This window comes from Aythya fuligula, chromosome 3, assembly GCF_009819795.1.
Source record: "Aythya fuligula isolate bAytFul2 chromosome 3, bAytFul2.pri, whole genome shotgun sequence".
NCBI classification, from domain to species: Eukaryota; Metazoa; Chordata; class Aves; order Anseriformes; family Anatidae; genus Aythya; species Aythya fuligula.
Genome location: NC_045561.1, coordinates 27,097,006 through 27,103,970, shown reverse-complemented (window position 1 = coordinate 27,103,970; position 6,965 = coordinate 27,097,006).

Genomic DNA, 6,965 nt, shown 5'->3' with positions numbered 1-6,965 from the left:
TGCGAGACCAGACAAGGAAATAATGCCGGCACGTGAAACGAACTCGTAAATACATCTCTTTTTGGCTTTTTTTTTGTTTTCTTTTGATGCTTTGTGGGGCTTAGCTGTACTTCAGTGAGAAGAATGTCTTCTGGTGTGAACTGAAATTATACCTCTATGCCACAATGTCCCTCTCTTTTTTTTATTTTTTTTTTTTGGTGGTGGGGGGGGGGTTGGGGAGGGGAGAGGAGGGTGTTGATAATTCCTTGTGGCCACCTGATGGAGTTGCAAAATAATAAAATTTAGGTGAAGGAAAAGTTCCTTCTCTTAATTTTTGTCGTTGTTGTTTTTCTTTTCCATCTGGTCATAAAATGAAGGTCCCATTTTCTGGCTTTTGGCAGAGTGCAAGCGTGCTGAAACCATTCACGTTAAGTAGACTGTATTTGTCTGAAATGATAATATCATACCTATAGTCTGCTGCAGGCTCAAAAGCAGCCTATGCCTCCTGGACAGTTTTATACCTTTGCTTTTGTTACTACGCCCTTGTAAGTCTTCAACAGGGAAATGAAATTACCCTATACAGAAGAAACACCATCCAGAAGAAACTTCAGGTGCTAGGACCCGAATCTTCACTGAAACCAAAGGCAGGTATCTTACTGATGTGAAGAAAGGGGCTTCAATCTATCCTGGTTTGTTTACTAATGAAGGAGCGTGAAAGAGATGCATGTCCTTGTCTCTGAAGAGGAGGTGAAGGAACAGCTAGTGCAAGGAACACAAAATTCAGTTATGCCGAACTAACAGGTGGTTGTATCCCAGCTTGGAGACCGCAACACAGAATCACCTAGGTTGGAAGAGACCTCCAAGATCATGTAGTCCAAGCTCTGACATAACTCTAACCAGTCCTCCACTAAGCCATATCCCTAAGCTCCACACCTAAACATCTTTTAAAGACCTCCAGGGATGGTGACTCGACCACTCCCCTGGGCAGCCCGTTCCAATGCCTAACAACCCTTTTGGTGAAGAAGTTCTTCCTAACATCCAGCCTACGCCTCCCCTGGTGCAACTTTAGCCCATTCCCCCTCGTCCTATCACCAGGCACATGTGAGAACAGACCAACCGCCTCCTTGCTACAGCCTCCTTTAAGGTATCTGTAGAGTGCGATAAGGTCGCCCCTGAGCCTCCTCTTCTCCAGACCGAACAATCCCAGCTCCCTCAGCCGCTCCTCATAAGACTTGTTCTCCAGATCCCTCACCAGCTTTGTTGCCCTTCCCTGGACTCACTGGAGCCCCTCAATATCCTTCTTGTAGCGAGGGGCCCAAAACTGAACATAGTACTTGGGGTGTGGCCTCACCAGAGCCAAGTACAGGGGCACAATGGCTTCCTTAGTCCTGCTGGCCACGCCGTTTCTTGTACGAGCCAGGATGCTGTTGGCCTTCTTGGCCACCTGAGCACGCTGCTGGCTCACATTCAGTCGACTAGCCACCGGTACTCCCAGGTCCTTCTCTGCCAGGCAGCTTTCTAACCACTCAGATGGTTTTTCCAACCATCTTCAAACTTCCAGATCTAGAGGAACACTTTGGCTGCAGCCTAAAAGCCACGTGCACGTAAGCTGCCGCAAGCCAGCCGACCTTCTTCCCATGACCTGCCAGGAAACAGCAATGTAGGCACGTAACCAAATTAAAGCCAAAACTTGCAGCCCAGTCCTTGACCTGAATAGTGAGTGAGGATCCGGAGCCTGGCATTTATGCGTGATAGCTTCTACGCAGCTGAAGTAAATACACCCCGGGTGCCCTGAGCTGGAGGACCACGATGGTGGGAATGATCAACTCCCAACCGACCTTGAACGTGTGCGGGATTTGCTGCTCCACCTGGACCTATACAAGTCCGTGGGACCGGGTGGGATTCATCCCAGGGTGCTTAAGGAGCTGGCTGACGCCATCGCGGAACCTCTCTCAATTATTTTTCAATGATCTTGTGAATCTGGAGAGGTCCCAGTGGACTGGATGCTGGCAAATGTTGTACCAATTTTCAAGAAGGGCAAGAAAATAGACTGTGACAACTACAGGCCTGTCAGTCTCACATCAGCGCCTGGTAAAATTATGGAGAAGATGATCCTTGAAGTTCATGAAGCGCACCTGGGGGACAACACAGTCATTGGTCCCAGCCAACATGGGTTCATGAGGGGTAGGTCCTGCCTAACAAATCTGAATTCCTTTTATGATAAGATCACCCATCTAGTTGATCAAGGGAAACCAGTTGATGTGATCTTTTTGGACTTGAGCAAAGCTTTTGACACGGTTTCCCGTGGGATCCTACTGGACAAAATGTCCAGCATACAACTTAACAAACACATCATACAGTGGGTGAACAATTGGCTGACAGGCAGGGCTCAAGGGCTTGTGGTAAATGGGGCCACTTCAGGCTGGCGCATGGTCACTAGTGGGGTCCCTCAAGGCTCCATTTTAGGGCCGGTCCTCTTCAATGTTTTTATAAACAATTTAGATGTAGGACTAGAAGGTGTTTTGAGCAAATTTTCTGATGGCACCAAACTTGGAGGAGTTGTAGACTCAGATGAGGGTGGAAAGGCCTCGCAGAGAGATCTGGGCAGATTGGAGAGCTGGGTGATCACCAACCGCATGAAGATTAACAAGAGCAAGTGCCGGGTCCTGCACCTGGGACAGGGCAACCCTGGCTATACATACCGACTGGGTGACAAGATGCTGGAGAGCAGCCCCGCAGAGAGGGATCCGGGGGCGGTGGTTGACAGCAAGTTGAACATGAGCCAGCAGTGTGCCCTGGCAGCCAGGGGGGCCAACCATATCCTGGGGTGCATCAAGCACGGCATTGCTGGTCGATCGAGGGAAGTGATTGTCCCGCTCTACTCTGCGCTGGTGCGGCCTCACCTCGAGTACTGCATGAAGTTCTGGGCACCACAGTACAAGAAGGACATTAAACTGCTGGAGAGTGTCGAGAGGAGGGCGACGAAGATGGTGAAGGGCCTAGAGGGAAAGCCGGATGAGGAGCGGCTGAGGTCACTGGGCCTCTTCAGCCTAGGGAAGGGGAGGCTGAGGGGGGACCTCATTGCAGCGTACAACTTCCTCGCGTGGGGGAGTGCAGAGGCAGGTGCTGACCTATTCTCCGTAATCACCAGTGATAGGACCCACGGGAACGGTGTTAAGCTGAGGCAGGGAAGGTTTAGGCTGGACGTCAGCAAGAGGTTCTTCACCGAGAGGAGGGTGGTCGCACACCGGAACAGGCTCCCCAGGGAACTAGTCACTGCACCAAGCCTGTCTGAATTTAAGAAGCAATTGGACCGTGCACTTAGTCACGTGGTCTAAACTTTTGGGTAGACCTGTGCGGTGCCAGGAGTTGGACTTGATGATCCTTATGGGTCCCTTCCAGCTCAGGATATTCTATGATTCTATAAATAGTGTAGTCAGAGGTCACGGGGCTAGATTTAGAAAAGTCCTGCATAAAGAAGGGATCTCAGAGAAGAAAATGTAAATAACATTAATATCAAGAAAAGGAATTCTGATTGCTAAATTCTTTATCTGTCATGACGAGACAGATGAAAATCTATGATGGCAAGTTTGCCTTTAAGGTCATTTTCTTTTTTATTCATTTCTTTTATTTATTTGTATTGATTTTTTTAACAGGCTCTGTACTAATTTTGCTCACAGAATGACTAACAGAAATATGACCCTTGTGCACCTTTTGTAGTTAATTCATTAGGTCAGCTGTAACCACTAAGCCCCTTGTCAGGTTATTTCTACTAGCAATAAGGAGCAATAGACCTTAAAACTTTGAAGCCAGGTAGACGAGCTTATTCCACAAGGTCTCTTGGCTCCACCCTTGTTAAGTGAAACCTGCCAGGTGTGGGTCATTTGACCTTTGCTATATAGGAAGCCTGAGGACTTGTGGGGGAATTGCCTCCCCAGGGGAGACTGAGGCTTTGGTAGCCTAGGGTGTTTTTCTCTCGTGGTGAATTGGTCTCCATGTTCCCTACTAGGCTGCTTTTCCTTCATGTTTTCTGCCCTCTCTGTGAAATAGTTTTAGAGACTCTATGAGCTAGTTACGTTGGTGGTGCCTTCTTCAGAAAAACCGTGGTGGCACTATTTCACTGCGAAGCACTTTGGAAGTGACTGGAGTTCAGAAGACAGCAGGTAAGTGTTCCTGGGTTCTGTGGTTGTTACTGCTGAGGAGTTTGAGTACTTCCTTCACCTTGTCTGTTTTCTGTGAAATTACTTAGGTGGATTCTAAGCTCCCTTCCAAGCACTGGAAGAAAAAAAAAACAAAAACAAAAACAAAACAAAAAATAAAAGGCCTCACAAGCCCAAGTGCACACAGGTCAGCCTGACGTTGAAGAAGGTTCTTAAGTATTTGGAAGATTGACAAACAGGCTGTGTGAAAAAGGTGCCTTAATGTGAATGCAGATTTGGCCTTGTGGTAAGTAGAAAGAGGTTGGGATGGATACTGGTGGAAAGATTGCTACTTTGACTAAGTGGAAATCGTGAGAATGTGCTGTTGTTCATAAAAGAAATACTGTTTTCACAAGATGCAGGCCAAAAGCAGTATGAGGAAAGTCTGTCATCTTCCATTCAGGCCTGGGTCTCAGCTGGGGACTGCTTCCTGAACAGGTCCAGCACCTTAAAGAGAATTGCACTTCGTCCCAAGCTCTATGAACCACAGTCTCAGCTATCGCGGGTAAGCGTCTTTCTGGTCCCCAGCGCTGGTCCCCAGCCCTTTTGCTTAGAGATAGCATCCTGAAGAAGCTGCTCCAATACTTTTCCAGGGACCGAGGTGAGACACTACCTGTTGTTTCCCAGATCTTTCTTCCTATTCTTTTTGATGACGGGGGTCATATTGGCTATCATCCAGTCTGATCGTTTTTCTCCTCCTGGTCTGGAGACCTGTAGTAGACCCACACAGCTGTGTCTCCCATACCAGCCCACCCCTTGATTCATATTGACAAGTTCTCCACTTGTCCATCACCCTTTCTCAGCTGGAGCTGGGTACACTAATTGCTCCCTCACATAAAGGGCAACTTTATGTGAGGGAGCAATGGTTATCTAACGATGGTTAGATTCAGAATCCTGATCTAAGAGTATGAAGAAAAGTGTTGCAGTCCAAGTTGGAATCTGGAGAGGAAAATGTTCATGTATACATAAGAATTGTACTCAAACAGCTTATTACACCTTTTCTTACACCTTAACAGATGCTTACACCTTTTAAGGGAAAACTTTAAACCTGAGAAGCAACAGGCAGTTTTCTACGTTTCCCTTGGAGATAGTGTACTCTTCTGTATTTTGCTTCCATACAAACACTTCAAAAACTTAATGTCGTGTTGTCAGTCATGCATCCAAACAACCTTGCATGGCATTACATGTTCCCCCCCTCACCCCAGATAGATCCAGCCCTGAATGCAAGACCAGACAAGTAAATAATGCCTACGTATACAACTAACTTCTAAACCAAACTGATGTAACTGAAACCAAAGGCAGGTATCTTACTGACCTGAAGAAAGGGGCTTCAATCTCTCCTGGTTCCTTTACTAACAAAGGAGCGTGAAAGAGATGCATGCCCTTGCCTCTGAAAAGGAGGTGTAGGAACAGGTAGTGCAAGGAACACAAAAATTAGTTGTGCCAGGCAACTGTGTTGTGCAGATACAACTGTGGTTGTATCTGAGCTTGGAGACTGCAACATAGAATTATCTAGGTTGGAGGAGACCTCCAAGATCACCTTGTCCAACCTCTGATCTAACACTAATAAGTCCTCCGCTAAGCCATATCCCTAAGCTCTACATCTAGACATCTTTTAAAGACCTCCAGGGATGGTGACTCAACCACTTTCCTGGGCAGCCCATTCCAATGCCTAACAACCGTTTCAGTAAATAAGTTCTTCCTAATATCCAGCCTATACCTCCCCTGGCACAACTTCAGCCCGTTCCCCCTCAATCTGTTACCGGGCATGTTGGAGAATAGGCCAATCCCTACCTTGCTATATCCTCCTTTAAGGTACTAGTAGAGAGCAAGAAGGTTGCCCCTGAGCCTCCTCTTCTCCAGGCTAAACAACTGCAACTCCCTCAGCTGCTCCTTGTAAGACTGAAACAAATTGAAAAGTAGCTGTATATATAAGAACTCTTTTACCAGGCACTGATATTCAGGTGCTGATTAGTATTCAGAAGTACCAAAAAATAACTTATTCCTTAGATTCCTGGCTTTAACCACAACGTATACTGATTTTCTATACTTGAATTTAGTCAGAACACCAGGATTTACTTTTCAATCTTATTTAAAATCTAGAATTAAATGATGAAGAAAAATGTTAGATTAAAATATCAAGCATCTTTTTCCTAAGCATTCTCTTCTTATTTGAACAGTGTTCACTAATCCTATAGTGGGGTTTGTATCAAACACTATTTCTTGAAAAGCAAGGACTATTTCCTCTAGAAGTAACATTTTCCTGGTGGCCTACAGAAAATTCAGGTCTACATAGTTTGTAGAATGTGTAAAACCTTGACATTTGGCATGTCTCATAATATAAAGCAAATACATTTCCTGGTTTCAAAAATAATATATTTTCCATTTGAAATAGGTCAGGTTTTCCTACATATGTTTGTGTCTTAAAAATAAATAAATAAATTCTAGTTTCTCTTTCTTATGCCAAACATACTTCTGTGATTCTAGGAATACCCCACCAGGCATTTTTGAAAGATGGGATGCCCTTAGACATAAAAGCCTTTCTGCATGCTAAGGTTGTTTTCTTTCTCTGTGTCCTTTAGTGTACTCCAAGTAGCTGCAGTTTCTGAGGTCTTTGCCATGAAAACAGGAGTTTGGAAACTTTGGAATTACCAGGCCTATCCAAGCTTCCCAGGCATCCTGCTGTAAAAGTCTAGTAGTTGTCGTTGTCCTGAGAAAGGCTCCTGAATTTTAACATGTTCTGGGAAGGTATGTCTTGCTTAGGGCCCTGTGTGGATACTTTGAGTG